This window comes from Alosa alosa, chromosome 23, assembly GCF_017589495.1.
Source record: "Alosa alosa isolate M-15738 ecotype Scorff River chromosome 23, AALO_Geno_1.1, whole genome shotgun sequence".
In the NCBI taxonomy this organism is placed as follows: domain Eukaryota; kingdom Metazoa; phylum Chordata; class Actinopteri; order Clupeiformes; family Clupeidae; genus Alosa; species Alosa alosa.
The window spans coordinates 15,313,334-15,334,399 of NC_063211.1; the positions used below are offsets into that span (position 1 = coordinate 15,313,334).

The 21,066-nt window shown below is 40.7% G+C and overlaps 1 long non-coding RNA gene across 1 annotated transcript; it reads right to left on the minus strand.

Annotated features, from left to right (window-relative positions):
• Window positions 1-1,524: 1,524 nt before the first annotated feature.
• On the minus strand, window positions 1,525-11,910 carry LOC125288842. The gene is made up of 3 exons (XR_007192537.1): window positions 11,830-11,910; window positions 7,911-7,992; window positions 1,525-2,112 (listed from the first exon to the last, which is right to left on the minus strand). It is a non-coding gene; the product is annotated as an uncharacterized LOC125288842 (long non-coding RNA).
• Window positions 11,911-21,066: the final 9,156 nt, after the last annotated feature.

A 21,066-nucleotide genomic window follows, 5' to 3' on the forward strand; every position in this document is an offset into this window, starting at 1 on the left:
TCTAGCAAATAGTGGAGGAGAGTACAAATGAGATTTGTCACCGTACTTGGATCTATCGTCTATTTTAATCAGCAGGCCTATCGTTTTTTGTCGCAATTAAAAATACCCTCAAGGGCCGGATTACATTATTATTTTGACATAGGTCGCGGGCCGGACATGGGCCGGATTTGGCCCGCGGGCTGGGAGTTTGAGACCCCTGCCCTAGGTTATGTCTCCTCTGATGTTGCTGATCCTGATCCGGTGACTCCTAACCTGTTGCTCATGGGGCGGCACGACTCCTCCCTCCCCCTGGTAACGTATCCTGACTCTGAGCTGCGCAGCTGTCGCCAATGGCGTCATAGTCAAATCCTCTCATTTTTTGGCCCACTTCGTTAAAAATGTTCTTCCCTCTTTACGGTCTAGAAAGAAGTGGCACACTGATAATCCTGACCTTCAACCTAACACTGTTGTTCTCATTCTTGACCCTCAGCTCCCCCAATCCCTTTGGCCAGTAGGTCGAGTGATTTCCCTCTATCCCAGCAAGGGCAGCCGTTGTAAGGTTGCAGATGTCCAGGTGGGGGACAAACAGTACACAAGACCCGTTGCCCGCCTCATCCCTCTCCCCGCCCTACCTGAACCCCCATGACCTACTGTACTAGCAAATTTGCAACCAAATTTGGGGACGGCTGTTTGGAAGTTTCAGCTCTGTGCTGCATTTGCAGAGCAATTGCCACGCCCCATTTCCTTTAACACTAATTTCCCCATTTAGTTCACTGCAGCTCCAACCAATTTGCCCAATCAACCACAGACTTTATTAGGCAACACCTGTGCCCACAGCCCTTCCTTTGTTCAAGCCACGTGGAGTTTTTGTTATACCGTATGTATATACTTATATTTACTCTTTCTGCTGTAAGTGCATGTTGTGTGTGATGTCTGTATGCTACTGAGACCTTGAATTTCCCCTTGGGGATCAATAAAGTATCTGTCTATCTATCTATCTATCTATCTATCTATCTATCTATCAAACAAATAATCCATATCTCCATTACAGTAATTATGTTCAGTTCAGTAACTAATCAGGATTCAGTTGAAAATGTGTAACAGTGTAGGGTTGTAAACTATGCTTAGCTCGTACTTTGTAGCTTACACTGAAGAAGAGAAAGTGACTCAAAGGGTTGCTCCCATAGTTTCGCATTAACCATTAACTTTGCAACAGTAATCACTCATACAAAGAGTCCTTGGTCAGTGAAACACAGTGTGAGTCATTCAGAAACTAGACACCACTGACTCTAAACACTGTCTTGAACTTGAACATGAACGTCTGAGTGCAAAACAAGTAAACATGAAGTAAAACAACTTTATGAATGTCAAAAATATACCTGGGTAATTTATTTTAAGTGCTCTTCAATAGTCTTTTGATTGTAGAAAGACAGAAAGAAAAATAGACCCAATTTTTTGTAATTCACATTTTAGTGCTGTAAATACTAACACTAATACACATTGCAATACTTCAAAGTATACACAGTTAATTACACATATCTTATTGAGGCATGTCTTCAAGGTGGCATCGCCCCCTTTTGCCCCACCCTAGCGCTGGCTCTGCATCTTTTGGCACACTGATTTGGGACAGTCACATGATTTTTTTCTTGCTTGACATGGCCTGGCCTGTTGCTTGGCCCCTTCATTGCCACTTGCAGCTTTATTTTAGGTTTTATTGGATATTTGTGTTACACTTCTAGGCACATAGTTACTATTTCTTCTTAGCTGCTTAATTGCTCCGTTACAATTCAAGACAGTCACTGGCAAACAGAAAACACTATGGAAGCATAATCCCACAGTTAAACACCATACATCAAAAAGCCACGTTTCAAAGCCCCACGTTTCCTTTTCCGCTAGTCTTATTACACTTTCTAACTTGAGAAGAGACATATTTTAAATAGGAAAATTACTGGAAATCTTGGTTATGTGACCATTTTCGGCCGCATGGATGAAGGCGTGAGCGGCTCGAGGTGGTAGGCCTACTCAAAATATTACTTCAAGGTTGGCAGGTCTGCACCAGCACTCCTCCTCCTCACCCCCATCCTCTTTTACTTCCACCTCAGTGACCTCTTCCACACATTTGTGTGATATGATCTATTGGGCAATAACCAAACACAAATAAGAATGTTTAACAAGCTTAGCCAACATTTTACACCTAACTCTGAAACACTGAAAAATGTTACATGCAAAATCATTAACCATTTCATGCTTGAAGCACTGAGGGCTTGATGTACAAAGACAGCGCTAATAGCACAACTGTGGTCATTTCTAGGCGCAGAAAGCAAACGTTTGTGCCTTGCCATATTGTGTGGAATTTATTAAGCTTTCACTTTATTGCATAAACATCGCTCATCACCGCCTGTCACCAGCCTCTATAGTAATTTGCGGTCCCCATAGCTGAACAGTATAATTCAACCACAAGTGCAGTTGATTGGAGTTAACCGATGACACATTGAAAAGAATAAAAAGTTTAGCGATCATACATGATAATAAGATGTCAACAAGCAGGGACATACAGAGCAGTACCGGTAGTTCTACTCCACTTAATACTTAAAGTTTAAATAGTTAAATAAAAAATACTTAAAGGTCCCATGTGTAAGAACTTCTCCCATCTAGTGTTTAAGGATTATATTGCAACCTAATAGAACTAGGGTAGCCGTCGCACATCAAAAACATAACACCCAATTCACACCAAAGATCCGCGTCGAGACGAAACCGTCACAGGAGTTGCAGTGGTGTGAATTAAATGGTGAACGTCGTTGCCAGCTGTTGCAAGCAGTCGCAAAGCATTTAAGGTTACCATATCTAGTCGCAGCTCGTTGCGAATCTATGATGGCCCTAGTTCCGGACTCCTTAATAGGTGTGTCAAAACATAAACTTTTCTCTTTTGTCATTGCTTGTGTGTGATGCCAATGAAACACACTTTCGGACATGGAATTAATAATTTAATTTTGCCTGTTAACCAAGCTAATTAGCTAACGTTAGCACAGTAAACTGAAAGTGAATGGGAATGGCTAGTGATGTTCGCTAACTAGATAGCAGCTAAGGACGTTGGTTAAACTTGTACATTGTTGCAAACGAACCTGAAATAACATACATTCAGCAACTTTGTGGTAGTCTGCTAATTCTAGAAAAACTATGGTAGGTTAGTTTATCAACTGTCTCTGGGTCTAGAGCCTTTGAACAGGTGACTGTGCATAAGAGCTTTGCTGAGACAGTGACAGATCACAAAGTTATTTTTTCTCTTTATTTGTTTTGTTGGAAAATACAATGCCAATGTCAGAATGTTAGGAAGACATGTAGCTTGCAGAAAATGGGTTCATAACTTACATCGCTGAATGTAGGGAAATTCAGCAGATGAATCCAAGAAAGTTTTCTTTGCATGCCAAAGATGGTGCTGTATTTCACAAATGTCCCTAGCCGGTCACCGTTTTATTTTAAAAGGGCGCACGTCGATGTATGTATATGTATGTAAATGCAGATTTCTAAGCCCATAGGTATGCTTCGAATTGGTGGTGGTGGTAATTAAACATGAATGAGGCCACATTTATGAATGGGAAATGTTAATATAGCTAACAAACAACTGAAAACGTTCCACACTGTCCCGTTAAACTATGTGCAGCCCATAGGAGCACTTTGTACACTTTTTCTGATACATTAGATCATTTCCTCCTCCTCCACCTCCCTCCTTTCTGTGTGCGCACATTCATGGTCAGGCTTTAGGGCCCAGCGGGATTGTGGTTTGGTTAATGAAATCTCAGTTAGGCCTTAAAATGTCATATCCATAAATCGCCTGTTGTTCACCTGAGTGCCTTTGTAGTCTACAGGTCCCCAACCTTTTATGTACCATGGACCGGTTTGATTCCTATTTTTTTTTTCACGGACCGGGGTCGGGGTTCCATGTTCCATATGTGTTGTGCATGCATTACTTGAAAAGAACTAGCTCCAGTTATGTATGAACAGTGAAGGTAACAATCTCTTGTGAAAAACGTGAACTTGAAGAAGTGAAAATTTAACAATATGAACTATGAATATTGAACAACTTGAAGCTAAAGTGTGAACATGCTTAACAAAATATGGGAACAAAACATGGGAACTAAACGTGCATTCTTAATATAATCAGTGTGAGCCCTGCTTGTTTCCCTGCAACAAGAAGCTTCCATCTGGGGGTGATGGAAGACAGTGACACCCTCAGTGTGTTTGAAATGTCTAGTCGATTAGCAATTTGGTCTTAGTTGCAGTCATTGCGAAAACCCCGCCTCGCATAGATAATGTGGTGGGAAACGTTTTCAGCAGCTTTTACGGCTATCTGGGATATTCTGCTTTGGTTTTGATCCAAAACCCGCCAGAGAGGTTTCCTTATACACACTCTTAAGACCACCGTCATTTGCAATTTCAATCAACTGCTCTTCCTCCGCGCTGACAAGTTAGGACTATTCGGGATATTGACAAATGGGTTGCGGACCCACTCATTGGTTTGCCGTGGATCTTTGGAGGATGGGAAGTAACGCCAAACTCATTTGAAAGCGCAACAAGGTGTCCGGCAAGACCAGCTGCGAGAGAGAAAGGGCCCTGCCTCAGTCTCTCCCAAAACCCCCACTACTGTTTGGAAAATATCAAATACACCCCGGTCCACTCGTCGTCCCCACAAATCAAGCTTGCTTTAAATGCAGCGACTTTATCTGCCAGTTTAAAGACAGACGTCATTCTCCCCTGGAGTGACAGGTTGAGGTCATTAAGCAACCCGAATATGTCACACAGGTAAGCGAAGTTTTGACACCCAGTCCTCATCACTAAAATGTGCGGCTAACGGTGACTTTTTTTCTGTAAGAAATCTCTGCAGCGGCTCTCGCAACTCAAACACTCTGGCCAGTGACCTGCTGAAGATGCTTGTTTTTTGTTGCTCATTCTAGCAGTTTGGCTAACTTCGTGTGACACTACCGTTCGCCAAGAACTGATCAAGTGAAGTGAGCGGACCTGAGGCTGCGCAGCGCTGAATGCAATATGTAAAAGTGTTGAAGGCAGGACAGACAGACGTAAGAAAATAGATTGAAAATTTGCGTGCAATCAAACAACTGCATATAGACCTATGCCATGTAAAAACGTGACATTATTGCGAATTAAATTTAGTTTAGTTTGCATGCATTTTTTTTAAACTCATGTCGTAGGCTACGGCCCGGTTAGGAATGTCCTGCGGTGGTTGGGGACCGCTGGTCTACATTATGTGTTTTGTTTGGCTTTGTTTATTTAGTGTTTTGTTGTGAAACATCTTTGCTGTGTGGCGTGTCTTATTGGTTGGTACTACACTACATCTATGGGCCTCAGTATTAGCTGTTGATAGCATCCTGATTATATTGGGCTAGTCTTTTAATAGTATTTCGGTGACAGTATTGTTTCTATTTACTACTGTTTGCATAACAGAATCCTGACATGTAGCCATCCTACCACATACTCGTTGGACCCTATACCTACAAGCCTACTTCAGTCCATCAGCCTGACCATCACACATTACATTACATTTAGCAGACACTTCTTGACCAAAGTGACTTACACATATGTCAGCTATATTACAAGGGATCACATTGTCCCCGGAGCAACTTGGGGTTAAATGCCTTGCTCAAGGGCACAACGGTGGAAGCCGGGAATTGATCCGACAACTTTCAGGCTACTGCACGCTAGCCCAGCTCCTTAACCACTACACTACCACCGCCCCCCCGACCACACCAACTATCACACGTGATAAATGCTACGCCATCCGCTGGCATCATTCAAAATGGTCCAGGTAACAGTCATGCTCAGCTGAACACAGCAGAGTGTCCAGTCGCCGGGGTGATCACTGTGATGGCATGGTATTCGAATGAGACATATTTGTTTGAAGGTAGCAGCGGAGTGAATTTCCATTTGTTGGAAATTAACAGGCCCGTCCCACCTCCTCGTCCAGATGGGCGATGGGTGGGAGAGTGTAAAGTTAGTGGAGAGGGCAGCCGGGGTGGCAGTGTTCTCTGCTTTGATCCAAGTCTCAGTGAAAGCCAGGAGTTCCAAAGAAAGGTGGTCGGCATAGCCAGCAATGAAATCAGTTTGGTTGACTGTGGATTGACAGTTCCACAAGCCCTTGGAGAGGGAGGTTTTTGTGGGTGAGGACTGTTTAAGTGGCTGGAGGTTAACCAGATGTCTGCTCGTTTTGGCATGATGCCGTTTTCGGCGATGGGCTGTGATAACAGATATGGAGGAACGGTGCATTTTTACCTTTGCCGGTGCCTGAGCTCGGTGAACTTGCACAGGTAAACTTAATCGACTTGACCACGTCCGTCAGCGTGAATCAGCGTAGACCACCCTCTGATGATACACAGGGTTTTCTAACATAAAGGTTTCGATTTTGACGGAGCACAGACATGTTCCTTTCTCTGCTTTTACCTCATAGGCCTTATAAAAGATAGCTTACACTTAGACAAAGATAATGGCAAACTATTCTGCCAAACAGTTACGACGCTCTTAGCTGGTAACGAGAACTCTGGAGCACTCGTAGATCTTTCACAGTAGAGTGTTTTCACAACGCTCTTAAGCTACGATGGTTTCGGGAAACAGTCGGCAAATCTTAAGACGTAAGAGGGACTAAGATGCTTTCGAGGAAACAAAAATTTTTTGGTTCTGCCCCTTCACAGTTTTATTACAATATTGTAAAACCACCAATTACCAACCTTTTGTTCGAAAATTCTAAAACAACAATGTTTTTTTAATACTTCAAGATGACATTTGATAAATTAACCTTACATTTTTCAATAGCCATAGGTTTGTAGATTTGGTTTTGGTTTTTGGATTTGGTTCTTACCAGGGCTTTTACTGCCTGAAATATCCGATTTTGTTTACCACTATCAGAGTTTAGTGCTGGACTGATGGGTGCCTATTTCCAACCTTTCTCACGGCACATCAACGGTTAGACCGAGAATTCTCATCGCAAATCAAAATTCCACTTAGGTATAAGTAATATATATAGGGGGGGGTGCCTTGCTCAAGGGCACTTCAGCCATTCCTACTGGTCGGGGTTCGAAACGGCAACCCTCCGGTTACAAGTCCAAAGCGCTAACCAGTAGGCCACGGCTGCCCCTGTGTCTACTGCCCCACGGCTGCGTGCACATCTAGTTTTGTTGGTAAACGGGATACCCGTGTATTCGTACCAGAGGTGGAAATAGAGACTCAGAATAAGGTTTACTATTTGCATCACTATGTAATTAGAAGTGAATGCTATTTGTACCCTGGTGTAAATAGTAATGTGTGCTATTTACACCCTGGTGCATGAACTAGCTAATTGTTGCAATCAAAACGTTCTTTTAAAAACTGATTTCTTCTTCAAATTGCGTGCCTTCTCTGCATAGACGTTGGTACACATGCACACTTACACTTCTACTTATCTCTGCAAAAATGCTTTACACATGAATAAAACCCTAGATTCCCACATAGGCCTGAGCGTCATAATCACAAAATTTCTGTTGACTAACAAACTGACGGTTGTATTCACTGAACAAAGATTATGAAAATAAAACACAACTATTCCATCTGAAAATTAATTTGAACAGATATTAGTGCCAAAACTTTTCAGATTTGTTCACTTTCTGCTGACGAAAAATGTCAGCCATGTTTTTTTTGTGTACACAACACATTTGTTGTCATGCATCATACAGGGTGCGAATAGCCCAGCTGTGTGGCCAAGGCTATTTGTACCAGGGGTGCAAATAGCCATTTGTATTGTCTTTCTCTCACTTGTGTTGCTATTTTGAATGAAAAATGTGATGCAGTAGAACACCATGTTCAGTGATGGACAGAGAGCACTCAGTGCTATGCCACAGGCAGTTGAAAAGCCGTTGTAAAGGCAGATCAGAGATGCTGTATGTTACCTGAGATATGATGTCTTTCTCAAGCAGGCCTTTAATCTTGATGGATGGGCCTGGGACTGGTGGGAACAATTTATCAAAAACCCTGCCAAAATAAAGTGAAGCTTAGTCCCTGGCACACAAATACACCACATGCAGTCAAAGACCAGAGCTGAAAACTTAGTCAGGAGCTGTCACTTCTAAGTCAAATAAACAAAACCCTAATAATGCGTGAGTCTAACAGTTGCTTTTCTTCTATGCCTGCAAGTTCCTGTTTTCAACAACGTGTGCACTGTGTGAAATGCAAGCGGTGCTATTTTTGAGGCTGACAAACACACACACACACACACACTTTTGTTTGTGTGAAAATATAAAATCAAAGAAGATTTTCTGCACACTTAGATCCATGCAAGCATCTTCTAATGACAATAATGCCATGCATTCAGTCAAAGGACCTTCATGAGGACAATATTTTGATGAAAGTCCTTTGATTAAAAGTTTGACGTTCTTTATACTACTTGCATAGATATAAGGGTGCAGACAATCTTTGCACTGCTGTTTGTCTTTCTGGCTATTTAGCATATCCCCTGAGATAAAGATAATGTGTGAAAATGTATAAAATGTCACATTCAGTATAACCATCATCACAACAGACAGGAAATCCTGTAATTTCATGTCAAATACATTGGGTTACACCTTGTTCTAGGATAATGACCAGTCCTTTACTAATTATTAGTATACGTTGTAGTATGGGATTGTTAGTCTGAACAAAAATTAATAATAAGATGGACTAATATTATCCTAAAAGTGTTCCTGATGGTTGGGGGTGTGTAGCTAAAGTTGAACTTTTTATTTATTTATTTATTTATTTATTTATTTATTTACTTACTTACTTACTTACTTACTTAATTACTTACTTATTTCGGGGGGGCGTGTGTGACAGCAACACACATGCTGCGCTGTCTCTCTCTCCCTTCCTCACACATCGCCTACACAACTGCATACTCGGCCACCACTACATTAGGCCTATGCGTAGACTATTGAGCATATACGAATAGGCTATGTACACGCAGTGTCACGGCAGTGTAGGCTAACAACGCAGCCTGGAGTACTGGGGCCCGTTGCACAAAACTAGGATAAGGGATTAAGCTGGGATATCTTGGTCATCCTGGATCAATTTATCCGTGATCCGGTTGCACAAAAAAAAAGTCTCAGTCAGCAATCACCACAAATTGAAACCAGTAGTTATTTCAATGCCCATACACATTGTTATCACATGTAACTAGACACACTGTCATTATTTAAACATGTGATCATTAATTTCAATCATTTTGGATAAATGATGATTTTTAGATAAGTAAGTATAAGTATACAGCGGAGAAAATAAGTATTGAACACGTCAACATTTTTTTCAGTAAGTATACTTCCAGAGAGGCTATTCGCATAAAATTTTCTACAGACATTAGTATTAACTTAGGTAATCCAGATATATTAAAAAATCCAAACATTAATGTCCCTAAGTAGAGTAATGAGTAAAAAAGTGGAATGGCACAGGGAAAAAGTATTGAACACACTAAGAAAAAACAGTACACAAAGGCAAGGAACGAGCTGGAATCTATACATAGTTAGAGAGTAATTATCCCTCCTATCTGTGCAAATTAATTTAAGCTGGGTTAGTACATATTGATGAGCAATAAAAAGGTTTTTTGTTACCAAGTTGTCACACAAGAAACATGTCATGATGGGTAAAAGCAAAGAGCTCTTCCAAGACCTTTGCAACATTATTGTTGCAAAACATATCAATGGAACTGGTTACAGATGCATTTCAAAACTTCAGAATCATCCAGTAAGCAGTATTGGAGCCATTATCTGCAAGTGGAAGGAACATCACTGCATCATCAAATGGCCATGCACAGGATCTCCTCACAAGATTTCTGACCAGGAAGTCAGAAGGATAGTCAGAAGTGTAGCCTAAGAGCCAAGGACCACTCCAGAAAGACTTGGAGGCAACAGGTTCAATTGTTACAGAGAAAATCATAGGTAATGCACTCCACCGCCATGGCCTCTATGCACGCTCACCCCACATGACTCTATTACTGAAGAAAAACATGTCGAAGCTCATTGAATGTTTGCTACACAACATTTGGACAAGCCTATGAAATACTAAGAGAATGTATTCTGGTCAGGTGAGAGCAAAATTTAACTCTTTGGATGTCATACTACACACCATATTTGGAGGAGAAATGGCACTGTGCATCACCCTAAAAATACCATACCAACAGTGAAGTTTGGAGGTGGAGGCATCACGGTGTGGGGCTGTTTTTCATCTCATGGTACTGGCAGACTTCATACAGCTGAAGAAATGATGAATGGAGCCATTTTTTCTGGGAGAATCTTGCCATCCACCAGAACAATGAGGATGAGACATGGCTAGACCTTCCAGCAGGACAATGATCCAAAGCATTCAGCAAAGGAAACTCTCAATTGGTTTCAGAGAAAGGAAATTCAGGCCCTGACTTAAATCCAATTGAACAGTTTTGGAAATTACCTAAAGATCAGGATTTACAAGAGGGACCCTGAATCTTCAATATTAAAAGACTATCTGTTTAAAAGAATGGGCCAAAATCACACCTAAATAGATGCAAGAGGGACTGGATTATATTAAAAGACTATCTGTTTAAAGAATGGGCCAAAATCACACCAGAATCATAGAGGAAATGCCTTGAAGCTCTCATTACAAATAAAGGGTTTTCTACAAAGTATTTAAGAAATTTCAGTAGGCTTGTTCAATACTTTTTCCTGTGGCATTCCACTTTTTTACTCATAACTCTACTTATGAACATTAATGTTTGGATTTTTTTTTATATGTGTGGATTACCTAAGTTAATACTAATGTCTGGTGAAAATTTCATGCAAATAGCCTCACTGGAAGTATACTTACTGAAAAAAATGTTGACGTGTTCAATATTTATTTTCCCCGCTGTATATACTCTTTTGATCCCGTGAGGGAAATTTGGTCTCTGCATTTATCCCAATCCGTGAATTAGTGAAACACACTCACCACACGGTGAGGTGAAGCACACACTAATCCCGGCACAGTGAGCTGCCTGCAACAACAGCGGCGCTCGGGGAGCAGTGAGGGGTTAGGTGCCTTGCTCAAGGGCACTTCAGCCGTGCCTACTGGTCGGGGTTCGAACCGGCAACCCTCCGGTTACAAGTCCAAAGTGCTAACCAGTAGGCCACAGCTGCCCCATGATGTTGCAATCATTAGATAATTTACAGTTTCCCATATAGGCTATAAGGCTATATATATATAAAATGACGGAATATTAGGGCCACAGAGGGGAAAAAATCCAAATTCCTCTGCCACTGCAGGACATATTTAACTTAATTAAAGCACATAACTAATTTAACACATATTGGTCCACCAGCCGACCACTGTCGTCATCAGGGAAGATCGCTTTGCTTTATCACTATGGCGGTGCTGCCTTTCTTTTTAATTATGGTCTTTTACATACTCGCCATTCCCGACCAGGGCCAGGGCTATTTTTTTTTGTCCCCGACCAGCCCTGTCACTCACATTACCTCACAATTGTATTAACTATGCTTCATAAGGAAAATTACAGTATAGAATATTGGGGACCGTCTGACGATAAGAACATGTCTGTGTGTAAAACTGAAAGCTGGTCTGCTTTCAGGATGCATAATGTCGAGGTGAAAACACGTCTTTAACAGAAGTGCTTTCTCACAATATCTACACAATGTCTGCCTTTTCCTCTTAAGATGTTACTTTTCTCTACAAAACAAATTACATTACAATTTGACACTTAAAATGCACTTAATATGAAGCCTAAAAAGTATGTAACTATTCATTAGACAGCATCTTAGTTTACATTGAGAGATCTTATAGAGCTTTATAAGCTTCTTACATCACATTACCGACCTTTGAAATTTGCAGAGCAGTAATATAGCCAAGAGGATAATGGGAAGTCCGAGAACAATAGCAATGATCACGCTAGTATGGAATGGGACTTCTGCGGATTTGTCCAAATCTAATAAACAAACATTAGACCAGGCAACACTTAAAGCACTGATAGTGCACTTCAGCTCAAAAACAGGAATATGCATTCAGCTGGGTCAGGCGCGCCTGCAGGTGTACTGTACGTCCGTACGCACTGTGCGTACCAAGGCTACTCAACAGCGAGAGAAAATGTCCCTTGTGTGTGTGTGTATTCACACCAAATTGGCCTACCATACCTTCCCAACTATGCACAGTATCTCATTAGCTGCATGCTATCAGGCTATTTACCATTTTCTATTACGTAAAGTTAGTGAACACGTTATCAAAATTAACATGCACACATTTTGTTTGAGCAGGAGAGAGAATACGCACGCAGGCACGCAATAGGCTACCTGTTGTTTTCTTTTACTCGGCTATCTATATATGGTTATCAGCACACAATGTTGAGATACTTCATGAACTCAATACTCATCATGGATATCACAAGTTTTAAACAAAGAAAACAGAAAGAATGGAGACAGCAACGCTAGGAGTTATTCCAGATAGACAAGAACAAGGTAGGCAATTGGTGTGCTTGTCAGGCGTCACGTTATGCTAGAACAAAACTAAAGGTAACTTTAGCCTGTATAGGGCTGTATCAAGTTGTCCAAATGAATAGGTCATTGTAGACGTTGTCGTTGTATTATTGCACGTGGATGTGTTTATGCTATGTAGGCTACTTTTTTGCTGACTGCACGGACCTAAAACGGACAAATATTGTTCACGAGTGAATTTTTTTTTGCGGGGGGTGATGGGTGTGCGTACCATAGCATTAATTCCTGCAGGCGCCCCTGAGCTGGGTCACAGACATGTGAAAACAGTATCAGATAAGAGTTTCACAAGCTTATCTGTATGACAGTTATGTGTTTTATATATAGCTGTCCTGATAAGCTTACGACTGTACCAGTGGTAGAGGGCATGTTACCTAAAACAGTCCAGTCACTCCAAAACAGAGAGTCACAGCAGTGAGAGGCAGTTTTTACTCTCATTAAGATTTTGTACTTCTGGGTTGGATCCAAATTTAGCTCAGTATACTTCAATAGCTCTTTGAATATTCTGACCTGTGCAGCATTAAATGGTGCACACACACACACACACACACACACACACACACACACACACACAGAGACAGAGAGAGATAGAGACGTTCATTTGCTATGCATCAAAGTTCATATTCTAGCACACATAACCCATATAAACAAACATGCAGAACACAGAGAGGTTTTATAAACAACTACTACCTACCTCATCATTGACTTTCAATTCATACTCAAAGCATTTAGTGTTGTTTGTAAATTTACTTTTAGGCAGATCCCATTCAAGGTATAACTGATTTGACTGAATTGTTGCATTTATTTGAAGAGGACCCAGTTTTTCTATGAAAAAATATGAAGAATGTAAGCACCCAACAAAAAACATAAGTAAATAACACAAATAAAAATGTAAATAAAAAACATAAAATAACACAAGTTGTTCAGAAGTTCTTAGTAGAACAAGTAAAGTGCAGATAATGAGTTCACACAAACGTGCAAATACTATTTTTTGCTAAAAAGGTGCAAGAGACTGACACTTTGATATTCACTATCCTTAGACTCAACAAACATCCCAAGCTCAAGTTGTGGAATGACACAGAGTGATCTCTTACCAACATTACAGATTTCCCACTGCTGTGTCTGAATGTACCACTTGTCTGGGTAGGACACGTTGAGTTGCAAAATTATATGATATGTCTGATCTGGAATCAGTGTGTGGTAAAATGGGCCTTGGACATGTTTCTTGTGTCTTTCAAGGACCTCTTGGCCTTCATTGCAAAATCTATGGGAAAGAACACAGCTGTCAGATAGGGCCATTTGTCAGCACTATAATTCATACATTCAGCTGAACTAGCTTAGAGTAAGGAAGTTCTCACTAGGGCAACACTTGGTTGAGGCTTGTCAATTATTTTATTTGGAGGAAAGAAAAAAAAAAGCAACACATCAGTCACATCAGTATCCATAACGCATTAAACACATTCATAAAAGGTTAGAAAGTATTGATAAAGCCTCATAATGACTGATATTACTCCCTATCCATCAAACCAGGTGAGATTTGTTTAGATTTGTGAGATTTGTTTAACCGTCTAAGATAGAAGGATGTTTAAAAGATATCAAAGCGAGGATGACTAACATCCTGCTCCTACACACAGATAAAACTGAGGTTAGGATGGTAGGTGTTATGCGCATGATGTGAGCACAACACAGTAACAGGGAAGACAGTAATGGAGTGAGTTCCAAAAGGTTTACAATTTATTAAGTCAAAGGTCTCAAAATAAGCAGCGTCGGCCGAATGGCCTTCAAACAAAGGCACACGGTATGACCGGATCGGCAAGCAGTAACAAGTATCTGCTGCTTTCTCTGCCTACAGAGGGGAGGAGCTCCAGCTAATTTAAAGCTTACAGGTGAGCTGTGCATGGGTGCACCTATGGACTACTGTACACGTGGCACAAAAGGCTCTCAGTGAGCTCGTTTGTTTCCTGTGGAGCCAGGTGTGTTTGAACCTTCTGCTATTCTGAATGTAATTTGTGTCTATAGGGACCCGGTTGGGTGTGGCACCCACAGTAGTGAAGCAGCACGTTACGATAAAGAAGGACGTGTAGACACTAATTACATTCAGAATAGCGGCAGGTTCAAACACCTGGCTTCACAGGAAACAAACGAGCTCACCGAGAACCTTTTGTGCAACTAGTCCATTAGGCTGATGGAGTGCCTCCAATCACACCTGTATGGGGAAACAAGGAAACCACAGCCTGGGGGAAAAGGGCAAAGCCAGCGGGCTGTGAAATGAGGCCCTAAACATGTGAAAATAACCTTATCTAGCATCTATCCACCAGTGTTGTGCAAAATTCGAATTGCAATTCTGCTTCCTGTTTGCAACCTCAATTGAAATGCAAGTGAAATTCAAGAATTGAATTGGAATTTAAGCCAGTTTCAATTCAATTCTGGAATTTTGCACAACCCTGCTATCCACACTCAAAGTCTTCTCACTAACATCCAACAAATGTGTTAAAGCAAGGGCGTAGGTTTGGTCTCAACTTTAGGGACACACCAACTATCATCACCACAGCAATAGACTAAAGTTTTGACATTTCTGTGTCATTTAACAGTTGACAGTTAACATGCCATTGGCAACCTATCAAAAGTAGGATTAGTTTCAAAGTATTCCCTCTAATATGCAAAGCTCGAAAATGACTGAGGGCCAAATTACCTTAAAGGTGCCATGTGTAAGAATTGAGGTAAAAATATCCAAAAAAAATTAGCTACACGCATCAAAAGAATGAGAAGGAATAAGGGCGATGATGTCATTAAAAAATGACAAGGTATAGTGCTGCAGAGATATCAACCTGAAATAGCATGCTAAATTACAATCCACAGCCCGACAGGTGTCATAATACCAGTTTCGGCCATGGGAGGCGGTATGTGGGCAACATAACCCCCAGCCAAACTGCAATACACGTTTCTCGGTTGTTACTCTAGGGTAGACCAACTCACTTTCTGGAGGTATACTGCCCCCATCTTTTATGGAATGTGGAGTATGAATTGATTTTTTGGCGGACATTACACATGGCATGGAACTATTTTTTCCCTACTGTCCACCAAGACAATAGCCTAGAAATCTAGACGCGCCCCTAGCGGCAGCTAGTCTAGCAACTCTCCGTTGGCTTGTGAGCTCCAGAAATCGACTCAATCAGGCCAATGAAATCGTGTATAGAGTCGTTAGGTGGGCTTAACATAATGATTGATGGCAAAGTTGCAACGGTTTGGCTTGAATTTCCTGCTACTTGAAAACAAATAAGATGGATGTTGCTGTTGGCGAACAGTGTGACACGAGTTAAGCTTTTATTAAGCTTTTATTAAATGTTTGAACTAGCCAACTAGCTCCGCTGGTGGGAAACGCATGGGACTCATAGCGCTGCCGCTGTCCTATTGCGTGCAGAGGGAATTTGAAAGACAACTGATTATCCCGCCCCTCGGACTGAGCACTGCGAACGGTGAGTGCCCAGACCCTACATTTTAATGTGGGTCTGGCTCGTCAGGCTACCAAGACAACTTTGTTCCCAAAGTGCAAATCATCTTGCAATCCTAAGAGTATCAAAAAGCACTACAGTATGGGAGAATTGGGGGTGCAGGTGGAGCCTTCTGTTATTGTAACTGAAATATCCACACAACCTATACAGTATATCAAACAGTAGCAATCGGGCTACTGCATACCATAACCCTCAACTTGCAATTGTACCGTGTGAAAACTGAATCTCACAGATAGGAAATGGAATACTGAGGATGTTCTGGACGATCACTTGAATCCCAGCTGAAGTTTAGATTATTCTGCTTGTCCACAATGCAGCTTGTAAGCCAAAGGCCTGGGGAAATGGGAGAAATGGAGAGAAAAACATAAATTGGGAACTGAGCTATTCTAAAGGCTCTATGATAATAGATAGCTAAAAAAATATCTAATATGGCAGAACAAAACAGTATGCTATAGGAAGTTCAACATACCGTCTGGCAGAGATGGACTGTCCTTATCAAAGCAATGTGATTTGTTATGTGTCATTATCCCATTGTCACTGAAATACACACTGATTCCCTGTAGTTGTAGAAGAAACAGGATCATCTTGATGTATGTGTCATGAGGCAACTATATCAAAATATTGGTATAATTTGTTATTGTTTACCAGCTCTTTCATGTCATAAAAACATTCTGGAGAGAGGTTGGATAGACATTCATTTTCCCCTATATGGAATATAAAGACAGGAATTACACACATCTTTCAAGCAACATATGGCTATAGTTTACACTAAACCAGTTTGGTACTTTAGATATTATATATTGTATCATTTTGGTTTGGAAAAAGGATCCATAAATCGTGTGTGTGTGTGTGTGTGTGTGTGTGAGAGAGAGAGAGTGTGTGTTGTCTTGTTTTTGCTTGTGTTTGTGTGTACATATTTAGATCAAATCCACTCACCCTCCTCTGCAACAACAGAGACAGACAGGGTTAACCAAAGGCTCAGTACTGACCAAGGTAAACACATAATCATGATGCTGCACGGAAAAAAAATAAGTTAACTAATGTTTCTGAGGAGCTATATGAGTATGCAAGGAAATTAACATTGTAAGACACTGATCTTTTCAATGATCCAAGAACAATTTCATTTGAGTTGTTAGTTGTTAAGATTTATTTGAACTAATGACATGGAAAACATAGCAAATTGTATCCTTCTAATGCAGTATGCACAAGTAATAACTGAAATCGGAGAGATGCAAATGTAATTACTCCGTACCCTGAACATCACTGGCATCACAAGTCATTGTTTTTTTGTACAGTTCTAAGGTTATATTGCTATGTGAATTACCCCAGCCAAAGCAGTTCTTCATTTACAAATAAAGCATACTAACTTACATACTGTACATTTTTGTAATCCTGTACTTTTCTTATTATTTTTTAGGGTAAGGCTATTTGCTCCCCTGGTACAATTAGCAGTGTATGCTATTCATACCCTGGTGCAATTAGAAGTGAATTCTATTCGTACCCCGGTGCACACAGCAATGTGTTCTATTAATACCCCGTCTGGTACAAATATCAGTGTATGCTATTCGTACCCCGGTGCACACAGCAATGTGTTCTATTAATACCCCGTCTGGTACAAATATCAGTGTATGCTATTCGTACCCCGGTGCACACAGCAATGTGTTCTATTAATACCCCGTCTGGTACAAATATCATTGTATGCTATTCGTACCCTGGTGCACACAGCAATGTGTTCTGTTACAGTTTTTTCAGCGTTTGTCCAACCAGTTGCCACATTTTCAAAACTCTAAACACAATTAGCACAGCATCGGTCTTTTGTGGCCATACCATTCACACATTTCATGTCAGTGAACACATTTCCACAATGCTTACATTTTCTTAACAGACAAGTTATACCTCCCAACAAGATTATGGATTGTTTTTGTAGTGTTTACGAATATGTTAAGGGAGCAAATTCTGCATAACAAAGACTTAATTATGAGTTATTTGTACACTATTAGCACTTGTGGTTTAGTGTCTAGTTTCATTTGAAAAAAGCATCTTTGATAAGTATTATTAGGGGTGAATAACTGTTCTTGTGGTACTACCACCTTACAAGCCCCATACTGAGCCATGCATATTTAGGTCATATGCAACAACTTATTATGACCGGCAGCTTGGTGGCTGGCGGTCATATAGGTTTAGTTTTTTTTTTTTTTTTTTTTTTCGCATGCCCAAATTTCCGTCAATGATTCCCGGGACACTGAAAGACCGGGGTACACGAAACTTGGTGGACATGTAACCCCACATGGATAGCATGGAACCATCGTTTTTTGTTTTGATCTGTAGCCCCCCCGCTGAATTGGACCCCCCGAAAGGAGGGTAGGGCAGACACAGTTTTCTGTGAATATCTCGAAAACCGTAGGGTTTAGGAGGACCATTTTTTTTTGTATGTTGATCTCAAGGGGCCATGTCAACCCATTCCATAACCACTCATTTCATGTATAGCGCCACCTAGTTAAACACAAAAAGTAAAAAATGAGGTGGTGTAATTGAAGGTATCTGTGACCTAACATAGTCAAAACTGCACGAAATTGGAAGTGTAGGATCATTATGACACCCTCTGTATGCACGCCAAGTTTTGTGGAATTCCGTTCATGGGGGGCCACACAATAAATTAATTTATGTTACTATACACCAACTGGCCTGTAGGTGGCCGGAGACAGTTTTCTGTGAATATCTCGAGAACCGTAGGGCCTAGGAGGTCCACCTTTTTTTTTGTATGTTGGTCTTAAGGGGCATGTCAACCCATCCCATTACCACTTATTTCATGTATAGCGTCACCTAGTTAAAAATTAAAAGCAAAAATTAGGGTTTTCATCTCAATATCTCTGGCTGACAAGGTCAAAACTGCACGAAATTAAAAGTGTAGGATCATTATGACACCCTCTGAATGCATGCCAAGTTTTGTGTACTTTCGTTCATGGGGGGCCTTACAATAAAATAATTTATGTGTACATTTAGTGACGTACACCAACAAGGATTCCCGGGACACTGAAAGACCGGGGTACACAAAACTTGGTGGGCATGTACCCCCCACATGGATAGCATGGAACCGTCATTTTTCGTTTTCATCTGCAGCCCCCCCGCTGGACTGGACCCCCCGAAAGGAGGGTAGGGCAGACACAGTTCTCTGTGAATCTTATGGGATGTTGGTCTCAAGGGCCCACATCAACCTGGCTCATAATCACTCATTTGTGATTTGCCCCCCCCCGGTAAAAAATGAAAATCAGTAGGATTAAAAGAAAGCCAAAATAAATATTCATCATCATCATGGCTGCATTTTCAGTATTGGCTAGAAGTAGTCGCTTTTGTCCACTAGATGGCGATCGTTGCAGTGAGGCGTAATTTTGTTGGAAGTTAAAAGTGGGTTGGAAAAAACAATGGACGCTTCATACAAGGACTGTAATTTACCGCAGTTTTAACATCTAATAAGGATAGGACGATGTTCATATGAAGTGTAATTCCCATTTCTTCTTGAAGCCGAAATAAATCTGAGGATGTTTATCGGACATGCTTGGTTTTACTGCAGAATACGTCAATCTTGTAATATCAATAAGTCCTAGGTAATGTTACCGTTAGCGTTGGTTGAGTGATGGAGGCATTTGATTTATTGCATTTGTAGAAAACTATAAATGCGGTTATACCAAGCAAATGTATAGCAGCACTGTTTGTATCTTTCGACTGTCATTTATTGCACGTGCTACAAAAATCATTCTGTGCAATGGAAGATTTACCAACGCGTTAACCGGGTCTGATACAGTTTTGCCTATACATGCGTGAGACTGAGACGCCTGTTTATTTTTGTTTAAAGTGCGTGCAGGGTGTGAGAGGGGAATCGATGTGCTTTGATTACAGCTTGGTAGTTGTAGTCTGTGAAATTAAAAAGCACGTGTGTGTGAAGTATCCAAACAATGACACCTTCATTTCATTATGGCTGCTTTAGCAAAACACCTTAAGCTACTGTGTAGTGGGTCCCATTTAGAAGTGGCTACTTCATTCGCGCTTTCCTTGACTCATGGAGCTGCGTGAATGTTATTACAACTTTTCGCCACGATATGACAGTTTGCTTGATACTGTAAGGCGTAAGCCATTGGTTTCAAAGGAGATTTTATTTGTGTAAGCCAGCATAGCCTATTGACAATTTATGTTGTAAATAGGCCTACCTTATAATCCTACCTGTAGCTTAGGGAAGCTAACAGCTTTCTATTAGGATCTAGTTTGTTAGTTACCGTTTTGTCATAACTCCCTGATGCATTTTTGCATTTAGAATAGCCAGAGCGTGTATATCTCAATCGGAAAATTAAACAATATCGGGTGCCTATGGACCAGGCTGGGTTCACCCAGCCTGATCTGCCCGCTATTTATTTTTTGATTTCTTAAAAGATTGAGCTTGGTCTGATGAAAGCCAGACTAGCCATGGACCTCAGTTAAACAATGCAAGGGAACATGAATCAGCCTATATTTGCACTAACAATAACGGACAAAAGCTCTTCAACTTTGGCCCGTTAAAATGTGTATGAACAGTCTAGCGACGCATTTCATCAAGGCCCATTTGGACATGTCAGTTATTTGCACCACTGGTTAGATGTAAAACAGCATTTCGTTTCAGACTAGGCTACTGTTACTTAATTTGTGCATTAACAATAACGTTTCAGACTACTGTTACTTAATTTGTGCATTGACAATAAAGTATTACATGAACTAAAGATGACTAAAATCTTATGTAAGAAGAAGAAACATTCACAAAAAATCCATCCATCCAAAAATGACCTTTGTTTTTGATAGCTGTTGAAAACGGCATGGAACTGACAGAGATGTTTTTGTTTAAAAATACATAAAAAATAAATAAATAAATAAATAAATAAATAAATAACATTATGCTGATACCTTTTGCTTTTCCCAAATACAATGTAGCCTACAGGTGTAAGTGACCTTTCATCAATCCAGTTGCAATGGATGAACTGTGATGAACTGCCCTACTTGTGATTGTTTAGAGATTTTAAAGGTTTTATAAC